General features: G+C 40.4%; 1 protein-coding gene across 3 annotated transcripts in view; it reads left to right on the top strand.

The window, feature by feature from the left end:
• Positions 1 to 24,223, top strand: part of CACNA1D (calcium voltage-gated channel subunit alpha1 D) — a 160,261-nt gene that overhangs the window by 27,089 nt on the left and 108,949 nt on the right. The window lies entirely within an intron of this gene.

A 24,223-nucleotide genomic window follows, 5' to 3' on the forward strand; every position in this document is an offset into this window, starting at 1 on the left:
GATTTTCATCTTTAGAATCACTGCTAGATTCCCACAGGGAGGATGGGGTCATGGGCAGTGGGCTGGTTGACTCTGTGCCTTCTTCTCCACTTCCGGACCCATGGGCCACCAGACATACCTGTGGCAGGGATATTTGAGCTCAGGTGTGATTTGGCTTAGATCCTCAGAAAGGGGCTGGATGACCTGGGTCCTGCTGGAGTCTATGCTCACTCTGGACTTTACTTAATTGTCCTGAGCTTCAGTCTCTATGTCCCTCAACTAGGGATATCTTGTCTTTGCTGCCTTCCTCACAGGATGGTTTTCAATCCACAAATGACTGTAGAAGTACTTCTAAAAATAAAAAGGATTTTAACCTATTGAACATATCCTTATCGTAAATCCATGGCTCTTTGTCTGCTCTCCTCCCTGGGTAAAGTGGGAACAGTTTAGGGCATGCTTGGGGAATTCTGAAGTATAGCATTTTCTAGGTTTCACAACAGATGGCCATGCTTTAGACACACATTAATGTTGTACTCCATGTTACTCCAAGAAGTGGCCGTGGAGAATGTGGAAGCTTTTTGTCAGCTATAAAGTGTTACACAGATTTAAATCATTATTAAAATAATATTTGACAATGACTTTTTGCACAAGGAGAGGGGAGTAGCATTTCTATAACAGTGGTTAAGGATACCAGCTTTAGAATCAGACAACCAATACTTGAATCTTTGCTCTACCTTTGACCAATTGTGAGGTTTGGGGCAAATTATTTACCTCTTTGAGCCTTACTTTCCTCATTTGTGAAGTGGAGCCAGTCACAATACTGACCATGTGGAGTCCAGTTGAGGATTCAGTGATCTGAAGAATGTAGAGTGTTTGGCAGCTGTTGTTATGATAGCTCCAGGAACAGTATATGAAATGGGACTCGATGCAAAAAAGGAATCTAATCAATTATATCCTTTCAGGCTAATTAATAATGATTGGCCAAGGTAGATCTATGTTAGTGAAAAGTCATAATTGACTTTTACACATATATGTAATAAATATGTATACATATCATGTAGGATATTACTACCTCTTGGGCCTACTCTAAATAATAGATTAAAATCATTTATAATTCATTTATGAATTCAAAGCTTAGGCTTTGCCAACATCTTATGAAAAATATTTGAAATACTTTATTAAGCAGGTCTTACGTGTTGTTAGGTGATATACATTCTTAGTAAATTAGTTCTTATGGCATAAAAGTAAACATAAACCCATCCCATGTCTATAAAATAAAAATCATACAAATACAGATTAATTTATATTCTTTGTGTTTCAATAAGTTCTAGGTCTTCCAGGCTGCAGTTGTCTTTTAAAATCATTAATCCAATTTTGTATTACTAGAGGTCTATTTATCTTAACCTTAGAAATTTTGAGGGAACATGGGTGAAGTGAAGCATTATGGAAAAGCAAGGGCAATTTTCAAGCCAGTTCATCTTTTTGAATCTCACTTCCTATACCCCATTCTGGGTATATCAAATACCAGGAGCCTAGACAAAGACTCAGGTATAGCTGAGGTTTGTCTCCTAAAACAAAGACTTCTGGTATAGAGTGGCAAGGGCAGGTGCTGGTGGTGCTGGTGGGACTGTGGTCTGATTGTATCAGAGTTTTACAGAATGGGGCTTCATAATTTGTACCCTAGTCCGTGTAAGTTTATACCATTATAAACCAAGCAATCTCTGATTTCTTCTACTTGAATGATGGCTTGAGGGACAGAACACATCAGTAGATCACAGTTGTATCTCTTGTATTTTCTAAGTGGAAGCGTACCCTTGGGAATTAGGCATTCTTATACGTTTTTCATGACTAAGATTAGATTTTTCTCTCATTCAATGCCTTACCAGCATCTGATAGAAATGTACAATAGGATTTTCTCCAACATTTACACCTCTGTCATAGCCATGTCATAGAAGAGTAGTTGAATTGTTTACAAAATTAAAAACAATCTTGAGGTCATGGGGTAACCAAGCTATCAGTGTGATTTGTTACCACCATATTCAGATTAAAACTACTGAGTTAATGAGTTAATTCCTTATCTTGGCCAACAGAGGATTTTTGGCAAACAAAGCACACAGAAGTCTAGTCTAAAAACACAGGGACAGTAGAGGACTCTTTGTAGATAGTTCTTGTAATTAAACAAACAAACAAAAAACCAAAAATCTCACTTGTAGCAAAATACTTCCCCATATTTAGCTGGATTTGTCTTTGGTTTAACTAAGCTAATATGTAAAGATTTGTCTACGAAGTTGGTGTCCCTTTTCTTAAACTGTGAAGTAACATTGTGAATGGGGTTGAATGCTGAAGTCAGGGTGCCAGAAAGACTCAGAGTCCTTCAGTCACCTCATGTGGTTTGGCTTTGGAAGAGCAAGACATTGAATCCAAATTTGGTTTTAAATGAAAGAGTGCTAAATTTCCTTTTTTTTTTTTTAAAGCAGAGAACCAAGCTAAACATTTATATATACTTTTGAACACTGAACTTTCTTGTTGCAGAGTTAATAGGCTGTCAGGGGTGGCTGACAGTTGGATCCTGGTGCTGTTGGTACCATGGTACCTGAAGTGCACAGACTGGTAGCCACACTTGACATTAACAAGTGAGTGGTAATCTCTCTGCTGCTGGCTCACAGCTACTGTTTCCATAGAAATGGCTGTCAGGATCAGTGGAAACGAGGTAAGTGAAAGTTTTCGCTGATCCTTGTTTCCATCAAGCTGACGTCTGTTTCCTTGGCAACAGCAGTGGACAGCAGCCAGGCACTAGTGACAGATTCAGTAGAACTCTCTCACTTGTCAGCTGTGGCTATCATCTCTTCCTGACTGCATTCTGTTTTATAAGACCTCTGAGGACTCAGGAGACACCTCTGGCCACATGTGCCCTCCTGGACACCCATTTTGGAGAGCTCTGCACTGAGTCGTCTGCTCTGTCAGTCATCTTTCCTCCACCTGTGCTCTGGCTTGTTGATATGCAGTTAGGAGAAGAGGAGAGGTTGTTGAGGGCATTAGTGTTGCAGGCAGGCTGTTGAATCTGTTGATCCCAAATCCTAGGGGAAGAGAATTTCATTACAGTGCTTTTGTGCACAGAGCCAGTTCTTTATGAAGCTGTTGATACCTTAATAGTTGAAATTAAAGCCATAATTTTCCTGTGTTCCCTATTCATTTGGTGGCATTAATAAATGCCATTATTTTCATGATGTAAAGAATATTCATGAGTTTAATAATTTGACTTCTTGTGGGAAACATATTGATGATTGCCTCTAAGATGCTACTGTCAACCTTATGGTAGTTTTTTCTCTTTTCTGTATGATACTCTTTTAGCTGCTAGTACCATCGTTTACAGCGATCAAATGCTGGTATTGCTAGGAGGCTTGGTATACAAAGACCGGTAGATCTACTGTGTAGGAAACTCTTCTTTATTAAACTTCAACAGTTGTTCCTTTTCTGGATTTCATTTTAATATTTAATCAAATATATGCACCCAAACCCTAAGTGGCCTCCAGTCCATTTGAGACAGCATTTACAGGTACTATAGAGCAAAGGAGAACCGTTAAGTTCCTGTTGGTCTGGTATATGAGATGCGTGCACATGCGGAAGGGTACAGAATGAGTTGTGAGTTTTAAACACTTAAAGATTTTTCTTTTCTTTTCTTTTTTGAGTTGAGTCTCACTCTGTCACCCAGGCTGGAACGGTGCAGTGGCATGATCATAGCTCACCATAGCCTCAACCTCCGAGGCTCAGGTAATACTGCCTTAGCCTCCCGAATTGCTGGGACTTCAGGTGTGTGCCACTATGCCTGGCTAATTTTCTGATTTTTTTTTTTTTTTAATAGAGACAAGATCTTGCTGTGTTGCCCAGGCTAGTCTTCTACTCCTGGGCTCAAGCGATCCTTCCACCTTGGCCTCCCAAAGTACTGAGATTACGGGCCTGAGCCACCAGACTCGGCCAAGATCTTGTTTTTTAAAATGAAATTTTCTCTGGAAAAAACAAAACAAAACTCTGATATTCAGAGCTGCATCTTTGAGAATCAAATGAAGATATGGATCCACAGTATTATGAGAATTTAGATTGGCTGTCTGGAAGAACATTGGGAAATGGTTGATTTTTTGTCTTTGGGGGCGCTTTCTGAATGACTTTGTTCCTCAACTCTCCTGAATTGGACACCTAGGCTTGGCCTGGAGGTGATATAAGAGATGAATAAGAAGCAGAACATTTTGCTAGATCCTTTTGCCCCTTCTCACAGACTTCTTAAGAAAGAATGACTTGTTCATTCACTTAATAAATATTTTTTGAGTGCCTACACAGTGGTAAATATATTTGTCAAATGCCTTGCTAGGCAATGGGATTTTGAGGGTGAGATGAAACAGTTTCTGTCTTCATGAAGCTTCTATCTAGTAGAGGAGGAAAAAGTGATAATTACAAAGTTTTATAAATGCCTTGAAAGCAGGTTATGTGGTACCATGAGAGTGTTTAACAGGCCAACTGACATCTGTCTAGTGGGAGGAGGGGAAACATCCTGGAAGAAGTGAGAAATGAATAATCATCATATCCAGGCAAGATGGGAGAAGAGCCTGGAACAGAGTCAAAGGGAAATTCCATGCGAAGGCCCTACAGTAGGAAGCAGCAGAGGACATGTGAGAAACTGAACAAAGCCAGGGCGGCAGAGACCCAGGGAACTGGGAGAGGAGGGGGAGAAAAGGAGAGGAAAGACTGGCCAGTAGAGACCAGATTACATAGGACATTTTAGGCGGTGTCACAGATTTTGGTCATTGGCTGAAGGTTAAGGAAACCCACTGATGGATTTTAAGCAGGAAGTGCTGTGATTTAAATTTGCATTTACTAAACTTAGGCTGTGTTCTCATGTCTCAAAATGTTTTAAAAAGATAAGATGAATTGATGGACGGATAGAAGTCTTTATAGGGGGTAAAGAAAATGTAGCAGATGTTAATTGTGGAATCTAGATAGTAAGCATATGGGTGTTTGTTGTATAATTCTTTTTATTTGTATGGATGTTTGGAAAATTTTAAAATAAAACGTTGGAAAAATATGCAAATAAAAATCACCATGGCTGTAGTAATATGAATGGACTGGATGGATAAAAGAATGGCTATGGAGAGACCAAGTTAAGACCTTGGAATCCACTTCCAGCCACAATATACTAATTGTGCCAAACTGGACCTTTCACAGTAAACAACTATAAGACTGGACAAAAAATATGAAGCAAGTATTTTCAGAAAATAGAAATAGGATATACAGGTTTGGGATCCCTAGGATAAGGGAAACACATGAGATAAGCCCCACAATTGTCCTAGCTTTCTGCCTGGAAACAGCTCAGTAGAGAACAATGGTCTGTTTGTCGAGGAGGCAAAGAACAGAGTTCAGGGATGCTAGGATAGCTGGAATTTTCAGAGCAGAATGCTGGAGAGAGGTGTGCAAAGAGGAGGCTTCAGAAATCTAAGTAGAGGTTCTCTCAAATATTCAACAGTATACTAAGCTGCTAATGTGCTAGGTGATACTTGTTAAGGTCAGACAGAGAACAGCTAGTAGAAAGCTTTAAGCTCCCAGAAATCTCACAGTGCTAGGAGACATACTGTTCTGACCAGCTGGAGTGAATTGACCTTCATGAATACACTGGGTATTTAATTGAGATGTTAGAAAAGCCAGGTCTTAGGGGTGGAGCTACTTTAGTAATAGAATAAGGCTACACCAGACCTGTCTTAAAAATAGCAGTAAACTTCAAAAGGATCAGGCCAAATGGCCAACCAACTAAATGCCTACCAAAACAAAAATCAACGCTCTTTAAAGGAAGACACTAAAATTCAATCATTCCCAAAATGTTTCACCTCATGATTAAAAAATTGTAAGACATGAAAAGAAACAGGAAATCATGATCTGTAATCAAAAGGGAAAAAAGTCAATGGAACAAATTAAAAGATGACAGATGTTACAATTAGCAGTCAAAGACTTTGTAATCACTATGAAATCATAGTAATCTATGGACCTGTTCAAGGAATTGAAGGAAAAGGTGAACATAATAAAGAAACAGATGCTAAATCTCAGTAAAGAAATAGAAACAATATGATAACTGGAAAAAAACGGATTGGTTACTGCAGAAAAAAATCACTGAAGGCTTACTGATCTCTGAAATGATAATAAACAATCTATATATGAAATTGCAGTCACAGAAGAAGAAGGAGATTGGGGAAGAAACATTTTAAAGAAATAATAGATGAAAATGTTGCAAGTTTTATGAAAACTGTGAATTTACAGATTCAAAAAGCCCAAAAGACCCCAAGCAGTATAATAAACACATAAAGTTCAAATTGCCAGCTGGGCATAGTGTCTCATGCCTGTAATTCCAGCACTTTGGGAGACTGAGACAGGAGGATTACTTGAGGCCAGGAATTAGCAACCAGCTTGGGCAACATGGTGAGAACCTCATCTCCACAAAAAATAGAAAAATTAGTTGGGCATGGTGGTACATGCCTATAGTCCCAGCTACTTGAGAGGTTATGGCTGGAGGATGGCTCAAGCCCAGGAGGTTGAAGCTACGGTGAGCTATGGTCTCATGCCACTGCATTCCACTCTGGATGGCAGAGTGATATCCTGACTCAAAAGAAAAAAAATACTGAAAGTAAAATATAAAAAGCATATCCTAAAAAACCAAATGAGAAAAGGCAAATTACATAAAAGGAAAAAATAACATTTATTGACTCATTTTCTGAAATTGTAAAAGCCATAGGACAATGGAATAATATCTTTAAAGAGTTGAAAGGAAAAACTAAAATTCTGTATGAAGCAAAAATAATCTTCAGAAAATAAGGTGAAGTAAACAAAATTTCAGATAAACAAAAACCAACAAATTTGCACTATAAGAAACCAACAAATTTGCACTATAAGAAATGTTAAAGGAAGTTCATCAGGCTAAAAATAACACCAGTTGAAAACATAAATATACACATAAAAAAATGGGAGCACCAAAAATGGCAAACATGAAGGTAAAGATAAAATATTTCTTCTCATTTCTAAATTTCTTTTAAAGATAATCATTTAAAGTAAAAAATAACAACAGGATATTATGAGGACTGTAACAAGTAAAAGTAAACTATAGGATAATGACACTACAAAAGCTAGAAGGGAGTTAAATGGAGCTTTACTGTAGTAAAGTTTTGACATTGTGAAATAATATAAAATGAATTAATGGTATACTGTGATAAGTTAAGAATGTTTATGATCATCTCTAGAGCAGTGGTTAAAAAATAAAGTGGTACTTTAAAAGACAAAAGAGGAGATAAAATAGAATACTAAATAATGCTCTGTTATCCAAAATAAGTCAGGAGAGGAACTAAGAGCATATGATACAAACAAAAAATAAATAGCAAGATGGTAGACACAAACCCAACCATATCAATAGTTGCATTAAATGAAAGTGAGCACAATATTTTAGTTAAAAGACAGAAATTGTCAGACTGAATAAAAATGAAATATACTATAATATATAAAGACATATTAAAAGAATGGAGTAACTATATTAACATCACACAAAATGGACTTCAAGGAGCATTTTCAGAAACGGGGACATTTTAGAGATAGAGACATTTCATAATCATAAAAGGATCATTTCATCAAGAAGATACAGTGATCAGCCGGGCTTGGTGGCTCAGCCTGTAATCCCGTGCCTTTGGGAGGCTGAGGTGAGTGGATTACCTGAGCCTGCGGGTTCGAGACCCGCCTGGGCAGCGAGACCTCATCTCTACAATAAAAATAAAAAAATCAGCCAGGTGTGGTAGCACATGCCTGTAATTCTGGCTACTCGGAAAGGCTGAAGCGGAAGGATTGCCGGAGCCCAGCAGGTAGAGGCTGCGGTGACCGGGAGCAGCCACTGCACTCCAGTCTGGGCTACTGAGTGAGACTCCAACTCAAAAAAAAAAAGAAGATACAGTGAACTTAAATATGTTTTCACCTAATAACAGCTTTAAAACACATGAAGCAAAAGTTGTCAGAATTAAGTGGAGAAATTGATAAATCCATAAAAATAGAAGAAAATTCTCACAATTCCCTGTCAACTGATAGTTCAAAAGGATGAAAAGCACAAGTATAGATAATATCTAAATTATATTTAGATAGGTTAATAATAATCAACTTAATTAATATTTATAAAAGACTGCATTCGGTAACTGTAGAATACACATTCTTTTTAAGAGCACATGGGACATTCACCAAGACAGACCATATTTTGGCCATAAAAAGTTTCTAAATCTCAAAGGAATAAAATCTTACAAAATATGCTTTTCCTAACCACAATAGATTACAAAATAGAAATCAATAGATAATAGAGTAAACAATTTTATGACAAATTCATTAACTTAGGAGAAACAGACACAGTCTTTGAAAAACCCAGCTTACCAAAGAGGAAAAAAAATCTGAAGAGTCCTATATTTGCCTTTTTAAGTGGAATTCAAAGTCACAAATCTTCTCTAAAAGAAAACTAGAACAAGGGCACCTGCATAATAAACATTTGTGTACCTAACCCTGAATTGTAACCCACATCTTTAAAACAAAAAAATTAAAAGAGAAAATAAAAAGCAATTAGAAGCTTAGATGAGCCGGGCTTGGTGGCTCAGCCTGTAATCTTGCGCCTTGGGAGACTGAGGTGAGTGGATTGCCTGAGCCCATGGGTTCGAGACGCACCTGGGCAACTTGGTGAGACCTCATCTCTACAATAAAATAAAATAAAAAATTAACTGGGCCTGGTAACGCGTACCTGTAATTCCAGCTACTTGGAAGGCTGGGGCGGAAGGATCGCCGGAGCCCAGCAAGTCGAGGCTGCAGTGGCCAGGAGCGGCCACTGCACTCCGGTCTGGGTGACAGAGTGAGACTCCAACTCAAAAAAAAAAAAAAAACCTAGATGAGGTCAAAAGTGAATGTTGTCAACCAATTTAGAAAGAAATTATTCCATTTGTAGAAAAAAAAATTTAGGTTATAGAGCTCAGAATAATCTCTATACCAAAACTATATACACAAAGACAAAATAAGAAAAGATCAGTATCCTTCATTAATATAGACACAAAAATTCTCAATTAAATTTCAGCAAATAGAATCCAGCAAAAGAAGTATGACCAAGAAGTATGACAATCCAGCAAAAGAACCTAATTAATACCAGAAATACAAGGTTGCTTACCATTGGAAAATCAAGGTAGTTTTTACCATATTAACAGAATGAAGGAAAAATCATATGATCCTCTCAATACATACAGAAAATGCCACTGACAATATTCTATGACCATTCATAATAATTTAGCAAACTAGGACTATATGAGAACTTTCTCACCTTTACAAAGATCATCTACAAAAAAATCTATAGCTGACATACTTAATGGTGATTTTTCCTTAGATTAGGAACAAGATAAACATTTTCCCCCCTCTTTTATTCAGTGTTATACTGAAAGTACTAGAGGCAAGAAAAAGAAATAAAAGGCAAAAAGATAGGAAAGAAAGAGAATATTTCTATTCAGACATAATTGTCTACATAGAAAGTCCTATAATAATTCAAAAATCTACTAGAATAAGTGAGTATAGTAAAGTCACAGGATACAAGGTCACTATATAAAAATTTGTTTCTGTATACAAGCTGCAAACATGTGGAAGATCAAATTTTTAAAAATTGCAATAGCATCAGCATATTAAAATACTTAAGAATAAATATAAGAAAAACCATGGAGGACCTCTGTGTTGAAAACTACAAAACACTAACATTAATTAGTAAAATTAAAGATAATCTTAAATAATTGAAGATGTACCATACTCATGGATTGGAAGACTCAATATTGTTAGGATGTCAATTTTTCGCATTGTCTCATTTATAAATCTTAATAGGCTTAAAAAAAAAAGAAACAAGCTGATCCTAAAACTAATACATAATTGCAAAGGACCTATAATAACCAAAACAATCTTGACAAAGGACAAAGTTGGACTAACACTACCTGATTTCAGTACTTACCGTAAAGCTATAATAAATGCAGTGTCATTTGACATAAAGATAGATACCTAGTTTTGAATAGGATAGAGAATGTGGAAAAACATATAAATGGTCAATTGCTTTGCAATAAAGGTGCTAAATTATTCAACAGAGAAGGGATATTCTTGTCAGTAAAACAATGCTGGAAAAACTTGATATCTCTAAAAACAAAAAGTGAACTTTGACCCTTAGGTCACACCAGACACAAACATTAACTTGAAATAAATCATAAATCTTAATAAAAAGCTAAAGATATACATATTTCTAATGTTTCTGCTCTTCAGAAGTTAGAAATTTAAGAGGAAATCACACATTGGGAGAAATATAATACATGTATCTGGCAAAGAGATTGTATCTAGAATATGTGAAGAACTCTTAAATAGATAATAGAGTGAATGACCTAATTAAAAATTGGCAAAAAAACTTAAGCATAAGCCAAAAAAGAATATATATAAATAGCCAGTGAGTACATGTTAAAGATGTTTGATATCACTATTGATCAGAGAAATGGAAGCTAAAAAAGCAATGAGAAACCATTACATATGTAGTAAAAGAGCTAAAATTAGAAAGACAGACAATATCAAGTGTCAGCAAGAGTACAGAGTAACTGAAATGTCCATATGTTGTTCACAGAAACATAAAATGTATAACCCCTTGAGACAAGTTTGTCAATTTCTCTTAAAGTTAAACATATACTCATCACATAGCCTAGCAGTTCCATTCCTAGTTACTTAACCAAGAGAAATGAAAACCTATGTTCACAAAATGACTTGTACATGAGCATTCATAGAACCTTATTCATAGTAGTTCCAAACTAGAGAAATTCAAATGTCTATGAGTAGGTAAACCGATAAGCAAATTGTGATATATTCACACATTGGAATACTATTTAGCAGTAAAAAGCTACTAATGCAACATTATCAGTGAAGCTCAAAAATAAGAAGCCAGACACAAAAGAGAATAAATGTATATCAAGTTCCAGAATAGACAGAACTAATCTGTAGTGATAGAGTATTGATCTTCTGTGGTGGGAGGTGGAATTGACTGGGAAGGGGAATGAAACAACTTCCTGGGGTGGTCATAAAATGTTTTATGTCTTAGTTGGGGTGTTATTTACATGGGCATTGGCATTAGCCAAATTGTATAATTAAATTGTGTACATTTTATGATTTGTGACTTGTACCTTGATAAAAGTGATTTTTAAAATATCGTTAAAATAAAAGAGATCTCTGCTGCTTCTTGTCAAGATGGAGTAACAGGACTGGATTTACCTCCCAACTGAAAAAAACACCAAAACCAAAAAGAGACAACATATAAAAAATGAGTAACAAGACCCTGGATATGAGACAATGGAGGATGGTAATCCCTGAGATACAGGAAATCAATGAAATGTCCCCAGTTTACTGGCTTGAGAAAGTTCCTGGGTCATGGTACACAAAGGGGGAAGCCAGGTGCAGCCCTGTGTCTCCCTGAATTGGAAAGACTAAGCTAAGCGTCTGGGGACCATGGTGGCTAGAGTATGTTGGACAGAGTACTGGAGAGGAATGGTTTACATGGAAAGAGAACTTCAGAGATCAGCATAGGGACCCTTGGGTATTCAGCAGAGTACTTTTTAGGACATATGTGAGAGAAAACTACACAAGGCTGGGGTAAAAACCAAAAACATTGGCATAGATGAGAACAGTGTTCAACATTCAAATGGGGCCAGGAATGTTGCCTGATCCCACTAGCCACTAAGACTGGAAAAACTCAGAATTGGTGGGCCACTGGGTAGAGTACTCAGCAAGATTTCCAGGTTGTTCCAGGTTGACCTAACAAATGTTCCAGGTTGACCTAACAAATCACTAAAGCGATGTTCCAGGTTGACCTAACAAATCACTAAAGCAAAGCCTGAAGGAATCACACAGTTTGATCCAAGTAACTTCATTTCATCCCAGAACAAGGCATAAGAATATTTATAGGAATACAGAAATATCTAGCACTGAACAAGGTTTTGTGTCTGGCATTCAATCAAGGTTACAAGGCATGCAAAGAAGCAGGAAAACATGACCCGTAATGAGAAGACTTAATCAACTGAAACCAATCCAGAACTCACGCAGATGTTAAAATGATCAAAAAGCACACAAAAACAATCATAACTGTTTTCCATATGTTCAAAATGTTAAGCAGAGATGAAAAAGAAAAAAAATGGAAAGTTCTTAGGGATAAATCAAATGAAAGATGTATATGGTCTCTTTTACGTTATAGTTTGCTGAAGGAAATTAAAGAAGACCTTGATAAATGGAAGAATATGTGATCTTCATGGATTGGAAAATGCAATTTATTAAGATGTCCAAAGACAAGTAGTATTAAGAGAAGGTACTTTTCTTTGTACTTTTTCCTTTCTTTGTAGTGAGAAGAAAGTAAGAGAAGATGAAGTAGATATAGTTTGGTGTGGTAGTAAGAAGCCAAAAGGGATATTCCTGCCTAATTCCAAGTTTCTCTGAAGTAGTAAGCAGGGTTAACTGTGATGACAGTGAGGGTGTAGGTAGCAGAGTAGTATGTCTGAGGAGCAGCAAAGGCTCAAAATAGTCATTGCAGAGAGGAAGTGATTGAACCAGAGAAACAAGGTAGATAATCCATAGTGTTGAGATCCTAGTTAAAGCTGGTGAATGAGTCTATACTGATATCAGTCTGTTCCACTGTATGACTTCCTGTAGTCATGCTTGGCTGCTCTTATCCAGGCGTGGAGAAAGGGAAGCTTTGAGCTTTTTGCTAGTTGTGTACATTTAGTGAAAATATGAAAGAGAGTTAGAATATCAACAAGGACATTACTGAAATAATGGATCATGAAAGCTGAAGTGGACTTAGAAGGAAAGGAGAGGCCCAACAGTTTGGATAAAAATGAAGATGCCAATGGATTAGACACTTCAGAGAGGTTAAAAATTTTTGTAGTGGCTGAATGTGGTGAATCACACACCAGTAATTCCAGCACTTTGGGAGGCTGAGGCAGAAGGACTGCTTGAGGTCAGGAGTTCAAGGCTGCAGTGAGCCATGATTACACCACTGCACTCCAGCCTGGATGATAGGGCAAGACCCTACCTCAAAAAAAAAAAAAAAAAAAAAAAAAAATATATATATATATATATATATATATATTTGCAGTGGGAGTAGTTGAACAAGTCAGTCAGAATGAGAGAAGGTTGTGACCAGAGAAGAGAAAGCAGAAGGCTTGAATTTGTGATCTGGGGGGATAAAGTTAGGGTTGTGACAGTGAGATCAGGTGACTGAAGTAGCACAGAATGGATGGGTATCGGAGACTCATGTGGAGGAATTGAAAATCCAGGACTTGCTGAGGTCAAGCAAGGGCTTTTGAGTCCCCCAGGGGATGGTGGAACTTGGGATGGAGTAGAAGGCTGGGGGTGGAAGTCTCCAGTTCCTGAGGTCCGTAGAAGATGACACAGAAGAACAAGAGAGGAGAAGCCATGTGGCCCACTGGCATCACCCTCAAAGGACAGAATTTTGTGCTTGTTTGATTTTTAAAACAGGATGAGGGAGTATTGGCCTAGATGTGGAGAGGAAGAGGCAGTATGGAAGTCCCTAGGCAGGTGGGATCTGAGAGGGCTGCAAGGGGCAATGAGAGAAGGCGGAATCCCTTTGAAGAGGTTGAGTATAGAGAAGATCTTACCACCATGGAGAGCATCATGGCAGGTACAGGGAAGGCTGGAAGAGTGGAAGGAAGGCTGAGTCAGCGATAGGTCAGTTCAGAGGGACATGGGATGATGGTGTGCTAGGTGATTAGGGAAAGGGCAGCCACTGAAGGCATCAGCAGAGAGAGCAGAGGCTTGTTGGGGGAGAATCTTCTGTGGGGGAGGGTCCTCTGCTGACAGACTCTGTCATATGGTCTGGGATGATGTCCAGCAGTTGTGGTCTCGACTCACGGGCCTGAGGTGTGTAGGGTTCTTGGAAGCCTCAGTCTCAACAGGCACTGTTTGAAGTGTCGGTCATTTCAGTGGTGTGGTCTCAATGCCTGCGTAGCCGGAGTAAGGTGGTGCTCGTGGCTGTGAGCCGGATGTCACTCTGGCCTGTGGTGGCTCCTCTGGCTGAGCGGATTGCTGGTTGTCGTGGTGATTGGTTTTTCCACATTGTAGTGAAAAGAGCACAAAGTCAGAGGTCAGAAGTCCTGGCTCCAGTGCTGGTTCTGTACTCTCTGGAGATGTGACTTTGGTCAGTTTCCTTCACTTCTCTAATCCAAGGTTTCCCTTCCCTAAGATTAGATAGCCCACTGGCTGTGTGATTTTTCTCACAGAGCTGTCCAAGGAGAGAAATGGATGAGAAGGGACTCGATGAACTAAAGACCTTTCCAAGTATGAGGGCAGCTCCACACTAGCCTGTTTGTGGTCTCCTCCTTGGAGGCCAACTCTGTTAGTTGAAAGTGACTTCTTGCTTATAGTCTGGACATTCACTTGCTAGCACTTCTCTCTAGGGCCCCAGATCTTTCCAGGTCCTGGAGAGGCACTTGCAGCATTAACCTGATTTCTGTAAGCCTGATTGTCATAAGAGGTTTTTTTTTTGGGGAGGGGGGTAAGGATAAAATGTTAATCCACCCTGAATTCCATCATTCCCTTGAAATTCTACTTTAAAATAAATCTTGGTTTAAGTTGTCTGTTGGCACCTTCGGAGCCTCCGAGCACTTGGGGCTTTTTAGCCTCCGAGTCCTGGAGACTTTTGCCACATCTGAAGGATTTTAATTCAGTGGCTGATGGCACTCCACCTGCCCCAAGGTGTGCTGTCCCCAGAGGACCTCCTGTCCTTGAATCACCGGTTGTTACTTATGAACAGGCCTACAGAGACGTGCCAGGGAATCTGCGGCCCTGGGTCGATCCCAGCAACTGTATCGTGTCCCTCTTCAGCTGTGAGTCAAGTGTGTTTTAGCATCAAATCTGTACCTAGCAGTATGTTCTAGGAGAGCAGCAGAGGTTTGGCAGGTCAGGGAAGGCTCCCCTGAGGAAGCCAGGCTCCAGTTGGGCATTGAAGGACAGACAGGATTTATAAGGATGGCAAAGAAAGTAGGGCACTTTCCAGCTCCCGGCAAGTGGCGAGGAAAGTGGGGCCTGGTGCATCACGCCAGTCGGAGCCAGTGAGTGAGGCTGCCAGGGTACTCTATGTTGGTGGGTGAGTGGTGGGCAGAAGAGTGGGTGCACAGTTGGAATGCCCACTGAGGGAGGCAGGAAGTTCTCTTTAAGCTGTGGAAATGTTTGAAATAAGGCAATGGTTGAGAGCTGTACCTGGAGCTTACAGCCGGTGCCTTCCAGGGTGTGATGGAATGATGCGAGCCCTGGGGCTGGGGCTGGGGCAGAGGGGCCAGGAGTGCAGTAATGGGAGTCTGCACTGGGGTGCACAGATAGAGATGGAAATGAAAGCAGAGACCTGGGAGATGAATGTGGCCTGTGCCTCTCAGAAGAGGAGAGGTCTGTGGATTTTCATTGTCAAGTCTCAGATTGTATGAGAGAACTTTTCTTTATTGTTTATTTTGGGTTTTTTGTAGAGACAGGGTTTTACTCTGTCGTCCAGGCTGGAATGCAGTGGCACGATCATACCTCACTGCAGCCTTGAACTTCTGGGTTCAAGCGATCCTCCCACCTCAACCTCTCAAGTAGCTGCAACTGTAGCATGCCACCAGGCACGACTAATATATATATATGTATATGTATTGTGTGTGTGTTATATATATATATATTTGTTTTTTACTTTTTGTAGAGATGAGGTCTCACTATGTTGCTCAGGTTGGTCTCAAACTCCTGGGCTCAAATGATCTTCCCACCTCGGGTTCTGAAAGTGCTGGGATTACAGGTGTGAGCCACCATGCCCAGTCCTTTATTGCTTATGATCATATTAACACAGCAGCCAGGATATATTCCAGGCACTAGGCTGGGTGCTTTATTCAGTTTATTTCAATCAATCTTCTCCACTGCTTTGGCAAAGTTAGCATTCTTTGCCTTGGTTTGAAGGTGAAGAAATCAAGTCTCAGAGAAGTTTATCAGTTTTCTAGAAGTTATGGAGCTGGTAAGTAGTAAAGCTAGGAATTAGATCTCCAGCTCTGTCTCCAGAGCCTACACTGCTTTGCATATCAATTGGAAGTTCTCTCAGTGTCTGGTGATGGGGAACCCCTGTTTACCCAGCCCACATCTATGTGCATACATCCTGAGCTACTCTGTTCTTCATGTTTTGTCAGTTTTTTCTCTTCCTGAAATTAATTACCCAAAACAGAATGGAACGGTGGAATATGGAGGTCTCAGAGAAAATCATTTCTTTTCCCTCTTAAATCTGCTTATGAACAAGTCTCATTCTAGTTCACGTGGTCATTTTGCATCTTGTTACTGGAGGGCGGCTCTCTTAATCCCTGGACTTCCTTCTGGAACAGGATGCCCCCCCACCCCGTCCCTATCAGATAAGTTTGAGCACTCAGAGAAGGCACTTCCCACCCTCCTGCCTGTCAATGGACACTCCTCCTAGAGGTAGGATGCTCTAGCCCCTCTCAGTGCTGCTCACCAGGTGACTTGCCTTTAAATAACCAGTGAGTGGGATTTTGACTGAATTTCCTACTGGTATTGCTTTGGGGATACTCCAACAGGGAGGTCAATTTCAGCTACTTCCTTGGGATCCACATTGCTCCTCTAGTGAGAACCCCCAGCAGCTCTTTGAACTGCAAATCCAGTCCTCAGCCTATTCCAGGCAGTGTAACCAGGCCCTTCATACAACAAATTGTGTTGGTATATAAGTAGGACATGCCCTGGGTTTGCTGGTGTCTTCAAATATGTTTGTCTTTAATGGTTCTGCCACCCTCACAAGCCAGATCTCGAGTGCATATTTTTTCTTTAAAAACTGGAATATGACAAGTCTTACAAGGTGTGTTTATTAAGTGACTTCTTAAGTAGCAGTAGTTGAAGTCGTTCATGAAAACATGTGATGATATTGATTTGGCTCATTTATTTGAGAGATATATTTCATTCAGAGTAGGTGATGCTTTTAAAGAAAAACTCTTGATGCATATTTAAATAAAAACAGATTGAAACAAGAAGTCTGTAACTTTTAGCATGCAACCTGCATGGATTTTCATCATTGCGAGGAATTTTCTGCCAGAGGCATTGGAATATCTTTGGTAGCCATGGGAACTAACCCTTCAAAGAGAAAGAAGCTCTTCTCTCTTCAAACAAAAAGGTGTAGTGTGCGGTGGCCGGGAGCGGCTACTGCACTCCAGTCTGGGCGACAAAAAAACAAACACAACAACAAAACGGTGTAGTGAAAGAAAAGCATATTTCATTCTCAGATGCCTGAGATACTTTATATATATATCATATATATATCATATATATATAATTGACTGATACAGGACTCCTGCTTTGTGTTTGTTTTTTAATAGTTATAATGGGTGTAGTTTTCGGTGATAGAAGTTACATGAGCATTTGTGGCCAAATGCATCTAATACAGAGTCCAGAAGTCCTCATCTTTGTCTGATCATCATTAATATAAAACCTGTAATTATAAAAGTATTCATTATTTAGCTGATTTGTATTGAGCAACTACAAATGACCAGCATTTGTGATAAGGAACCAGTATGCAAAGATAAGACAGCCACAGCCTCCTTTATCACAGAGCCTACAGTCTGGTAAGGAAAAGAAAATATGAATAACCAATTGCAGAACCGTGTAATAAATTCTACAAAAGTAAGACTCTAACCAGGGAGGACTCTGAGGACATTAATATCCTTATTTCCTGAACCAGCTGAGCGGGGTGGTATCTGGAAGAGCAGTTGAGGTTAGTTGAGGTTAGGCAGGGAACAGTGTAGAGCTGAAAGAGAGCTCCATGCCTTGGGGGAAGTGAGTGAACTTTAAGGTGGCTGGAGTACAGAGTTCAAGGAGGAAGAGATCAGAAGGCGGCAGAAGAGATACAAGATGACCAGATAGATGGTGAATTTATTCACTCCATTTCTGTCCCCACTCCTCCTCCTCAGGGGAAGAGCCACATGTAAATAGTTGTTGAGGTTTGGCCTGTACAAGGTAGCTCAGCTGCTATTTCCCATGTTCTGTTCATGGCAGGTAACATTTAATGTAGTCATTCCAAGCTAGGGGCCGGGTGTGGTGGCTCACACCTGTAATCCTAGCACTTTGGAAGGCTGAGGCAGGAAAATCACTCAAACCTAGGAGTTCAAGTGCAGCCTGGGCAACATAGCGAGATCTTGTCTACAAAAATTTAAAAAATTTAGTTGGTATACAAATGTTCATTATGCAGGTATTCTTGTTGATACCTAACCCTGAATTGTACCCCACATTTTAAAAATTAAAAATAAGAAATTATAAATGCCACACAGAAGCTGAAAAATTCTCCATGTGAATAATTAACAGAAGGCAAAACAAAGAGCTATTACCCTAAAAAAAAATTAGTTGGGTATGGTGTGTACCTATTATCCCAGCTAGTGAGGAGGCTGAGGTAGAAGGATGACCTGAGCCCAGGAGGTCGAGACTGTGGTGAGCCATGATTGTGCTGCTATACTCTAGCCTGGATGATAGAGTGAGACTCAGACTAAAAAATACAAAATAAAGCAGCTAGGAAACACCTACTTTGAAAATGGTTAATCCTCCCAAAAGATAGAAACTGCTTTCTATTTCAAGCATCTTCATGGTCTTTTATGTCAGTGAATGCATCAAGGACATGAAAAGGGAGGAATCACTTTGAGAAAATCTTATAATACACCAAAACTTGAGCAAACAGGAAAAATGAGGAGACACTGAGCCCTCTACAGAAGGATTCACCATGGGGTTTATTTCAGTAATGAGTCCCCAAGGAATAGCCATGATGTGGCTTATTGAGTAATATAGTGATTGTCAAACGTTTCCTCAGCATATCTACTGTGGAAACAAGGGCCCTCCATTTTCTTGTCCCTTTTGCCCACCAGTAGCTCCCACGCACTTCTTGACATCTGTTCCTCATAGTTGCCACTGAGGGATGCTGTCACAGGCTAGCTATCTTCTCCCCACGATGTCACCTGCAAAGGAGCAGGTCTTATGGAGGGGCACTGCAGTCCTAAGCCCCTGCCCCCTTCCTGGCCTGTGTTCTCTGCCAAGAGAGCATCCTTTAACTGTCACTGGCTTTTCATGGTTGAGGGCAAACTGGAACAAAGACAGTGATTTTGATGAACTTTAAACTGAACCAGTGCCCCTGATTAAAACATTTTTGAAAGTGTGAAACATCACACATTACTGTTGGGTTTTTTTTTTTAGACAAAGAAATACCTAGTTTCCTTGAAGTGAAACTGAACCTATGTGCTTTCCAAAATGTTAGATTTAAACATAAAAATATTCTTTGAACCAGACTGCTTTTCTTTCCATTCTATTTCCTTTATATCAGTGTGGGGGAAATAATTTAGGTCTAAGGAAGGTTGGCCTCCACTGATAAAAATTCGTGGGCTCCTCCTTCAGCAGCCCCCTTTGCTTTGCCTTTATAAATGGGGCCTTTGTTTTTTGGTGAATTTCTGATTCCCCCATTTTACTAGAAATCTGAGTCCTAGTGATTTTCTTGGCAATAATCATTGGAGGTTGTTGTGGGTTTTGTTTGTTTTGGTTTTGTTTTTTTTTTTAGTGTGTGTGTAAATATCAAAGTGCTTAGTTTGTCTAAAAATTTTTTATGTGGGTCTGGTTAAAACAAATAGCAGTGCAACCCAACAAAAAAAAATCCTTATCTAAATGAAGGTGATTTCTAGTGGTGCATTATATTATGGAACATTTGAGAAATAGTCAAACTTCCCAGAGCAAACTGTGCGTCATCTTGTGTGTGTGGCAGTCCCTCTGACTTGCACTTCCATCTGTGTGCGATGGCTGACTGCAGGTTAAGTGTTCCTTCTCCAGTAGTGTTGGCTGAACAGAAGTCACAGAACTCAGGATGTCAGGGCCTGTAAATCCTGGGGAAGGTCAGTGTCTGAGGGCACCTCTGCAGAGCACGAGCATCTGTCCAGGCCCTGGGGGCTCCATCGGGGTTCCTGGGAGGGAGGTTGGTGGGGGCCAGGCATGAGTCTCTTCCTGGAATGGAGGAGTGAAAGACAGCAGGTGGAGAGATGAGCAGAAAGGAAGCTGGTACCTTTCTCTATTCCTGAGCTGGGGCTCTGGAGGAAAATCAGTGGTATGCAGTGTGGTGCTTTCTGCCCTGCCCCTCCCTCTCTGGTTTTGACCAATGAGTGTCCACTTTATAAATTTCCTCTCCCTGAGCCAAGAGGCCCATGGAAGGGACACTTGGTTTGGAGCCTGGTTAGTATCCCCGTCATACTGTTCACTGGGTATATGATGTGGGGCCAGCAATGTTGCCTTGTTGAGCTTCAGTGGTGGCCTTCATGAAATGAATGGACATGAAAATCCTTGGGTTGCCTGTGTCGCACTGAGGTTGTGAGCAGCCTGTGGGACAGTGAACGTAAAGACACTCTAAATAAAAATCCAAATAAATGAGAGGCTTATTTCTGTTATTATTAGAGAAAGGGACATGGCATACACTAGTGCTGTCTTGCAGAAAAGAAACCCAGGTTGCTCCCCATGGCTGTGCACTGGTGAAGGACTGTTTAAGGTCGCCATGGGCTCCAGCTGTGCTTGTTCCAGAGGCTTTGCCTAGTTCTGCTGTGTTTATCTTTCCCATGTAAAGGTCTTTTAGGAGGCGGTATGTGTTTAGGGGCAAGGGCCATGCCATTGCTGCAGGGTCACAACACCCTGCAGCCACTCTTTCTGAACTCATTAAGCCCTGATGCTTCTTGGTTGTGGATGCCACTAGACATCCTGGCTGCAGAGTCTAAGAGGGTTTCTGAGTGTTGCCCAGGGAAAGGAGCAGAAAATAAGGAAGGAACCAAGCCATAACAGTCAGGTTTCTTGCTTCCCCTTAAGAACCATGGAGGAGGACAGGAAGTCTAGAGTTACAGCAACAGTTGAGCTCAGCATAGGGCAGTGTGTTGCCAAGTGTTAGCTGGAGAGGGGTAGAGGGGATGTCATGTGGGCCTGGGGGGACAGACTGAACAAGTCTTTAGAACATCCTGTACCCTAGTGATCCTGCCAAGGCTTTACTCCATCTCTGCCAAAGGTCTCTGTCTGGGGAAGTTGTTGCTTCCCAAGTAGCCCATTTTGTCTTTGGAGAACTTGGACTAACAGAAATGTCTTCCTTGTACTGTGCTAAAATCAGTCTTAAGACTTGTGTCCATTCCCTGGCACCCACAGCTAGTGTCTTTCTCCTTCACATGGCAGCTCTTCGGAGACATAAGACCAGTTTCTCTTCTCCATCACTCTCCTGTCACTCCCAGCCTGTCATTTTTCCCTGAAAAGACGGGCAAAGAATGTTCACATGGCCAGGGGGTGGAGGTGGAGGGGAATATGTCACTGAGAAGAAAGGTCCATGTTAGCTGAGAAAATGACACTGGTGTACCAGGCCCAGGGGGCGGGCATGGACAGGGCAGAGATAACAGTGACCATAGATAGCATGGAGATGGTTTGGGATCAGTGACAAGCCTCATAGGTGCTTTCCCAAATGGTAGTGTAAGAAAGTTGGGGACTTTATGAGAACTGTGTTCATATTTTGTTTTTTGTACAGATGGGATCTCGCTATGTTGCCCAGACTGGTCTTGAACTCCTTAGAGATCCTTCTGCCTCAGCCTCCCAAAGTGCTGGGATTACAGGCATGAACCACCATGCCTGACAGCTGTTTTGACCACATTTTTAAGATATTCAGTTCAGCCCAGTACTTGCGGAATGCCTCTTGGTCTCTTCACCACTGCTTTCTCCTTATTTTGATTTCTTCTTCACATATGACACCTATGAGCAAAGCTGATAAAAGTCCTGTCGAGCTTCTGTTGGTTTCCCATTGCCTACAGGAGGCAAGTCAAGTTCCTTAGTTTTGTATTTAGGGCCTTTCCTGCACTGACTAGCCTGTTTTTGATCCTCATCCTCCTAGCCTCTGCCCTCTTCTTCTTCTGTCCCTGCTTTTGCCTCCCAGGAGCCAAGTTGAGGTACTTAGGAGGGTGGATCCAGCAGCCACATTGGTTTCTATCAATAGCTTTGTTAACTTTTGCAAATAGTGACTTTTATTTCATCTCTTAGTAATAGGCGTCTTTGAATATAATGAATTCTTATGCACAGTGGAGTAACTTTTTCATCATCCACTGAAGTCATTACAAAAACCAGTGGACTTGAGGTAAGATTTCCTGGAATGGAAGATTAGTTGTGATGAGAATGCGTTCTTTTCAACTGATTGATAGTGGGTCTGCTGGCTCATTGCAGTCACTCTGAGCCCTAGGATCCATCCATGTGTCCTTCTGTGTGTTTCCCAGTTCTGATGGGGTCATGGCAGCTTAGATCCCTATCAAAGCTATTCCTAATTTTTCTCCCTTTGGTGTTGGAAGCTCTTCCATTTGCCTTTTTTTGTTTCTCTCCTGTATCTGGATTTGACAACCGTTATACATTTGAACTTCACATATACCTGCTTTGAGTTTTTTAAAGTGTCATTTTACTGGTTATCTTACTAAATGCCTGTGAAATAGTATAACGGGTATTATTGTATTTGTTTTGCAAGTGAGGAAACTGAAGCTTAGGATAAAAACATGGCTGACCTGGGATTATACCCCAGGTCTTCAGACTTGGAGCTCAGAGTGGTCTAGGAGGGCCAAGGGGGCACCTGGGTTTATCATACAGACCCCACCTTTCTGCACTCTTCCTCTACCCTGTCCTGTAGCCAGCAGGAGATTTATGCTGTGTAAATCTCAGCTCTGCCCAAATCAGTACATACCTGCCTGCTAAATATTAGGCTATTCAGAACCGTCTAGAAGCAGTTCAGAGGGTCTGTATTAACAACTTTGTAATTTGTACTTTTGTAATGGTGACTATTCTTTAAAGTCATCATAAACCCTGCCATAAACCAGGACTTGGCAGAGTCTTTTATCCTGAGGAATTTTGGTCATAATAGAGTTTTGCTTATTTAACTGTCTCAACAGTCAAAAATGTGCACAAGTGATACAGTTTGCTAGAGGGATTTATATATCCCTAATGTTAAAGATGTATAAAATATGTTATTAAAGCAAAATTTTGTTTTATAAAGTTCTTAAGCTTTTCAGGCTGTTTTACTATCTTGGTAAATTTTTTTCAAGAACTCAGATAATAAGAATCCAAAATAAGAATGTCCTGTTTATATGTAATCATTGAAATTTTGCATGCTAAGTTCAGAATCAAAACATGCAAAAAAATTTGTACTAGGATCTTTTTGGGTAAATAATAGAATTGAAGATCCACTTTGTTCTTTACAATGCATCTTACATGAAAGCAGCTTATGTAATTCATTTTCTTGTGACTGTATGATACTCCAAGCACTCATATTGTTGCTCAGGGATGTGATTTTGGATTGCATGTGACTTTTTCAGAGTTCAGAGTTATTTGGTGAATTCCTATATATCAGGAAGCCCAGGCAGTCTGGAAACCCCAAATCATTCTCAGGGCATGGCATGTGTGAGCAGCAAGACACTATGCCCAGAGTCCCTTCTGTTTTGAGACAGGAAGCGTTCTCCTCGAGAGGAGTACTTTGGGCTGGGAGGTCAGAGCATGTGTCTGGTCCCAAGTCAACGTCTGTTCACTCTCCAAATCTCTGGGATCAGGTCCCCTGTGGGCTGTACCCAGGACACCACAATGCCTTACCTCCCTCCTCACTTCCCAGGGGTGGGATGGAGGTGGACCAGTGTTAATAGAGCCAAGGATAGGTACTAGGAGTCCAAAAAGTGGGGTGATTTAGGAGCAATGAGTGAGATAGCCTAGCACCTTGGCGAAGATTCCACTTTCCTATTTGAAGTGTTGACATCATTGGGTGTTCAAGTATCTATTTGGCCCTTTGACAGCCTAGAGTTGAGGGAGGGGAGTGAATAGGAGGTGAGCTTTATGAAAGCAGGTCATTTTTTCATGTCAGTGGGGTTGGGTTAATGAGGTGGGTCCCTGAAAGGGAGATACACTGGCTTTGAGTTGGAAGGAAGGCAAGAAGGAAGACTGAGGTAACCTATGTCAGAATCTCAGGGTCTGTGTGCAGAAGCTGCATTGCTACAACCTCACCTGCTTTCTTAGCAGCTTTTTAATTGTACTTACTAAATCCATTACTTGCATATCTTGGCTCCTATAACAATTCACGGTTGGAAATGCAGATGGTTCCTCGTAT

The sequence above is a fragment of the Carlito syrichta genome, unplaced genomic scaffold (assembly GCF_000164805.1).
Source record: "Carlito syrichta isolate Samal-C Ts95f unplaced genomic scaffold, Tarsius_syrichta-2.0.1 Scaffold301617, whole genome shotgun sequence".
Taxonomy (NCBI): Eukaryota; Metazoa; Chordata; class Mammalia; order Primates; family Tarsiidae; genus Carlito; species Carlito syrichta.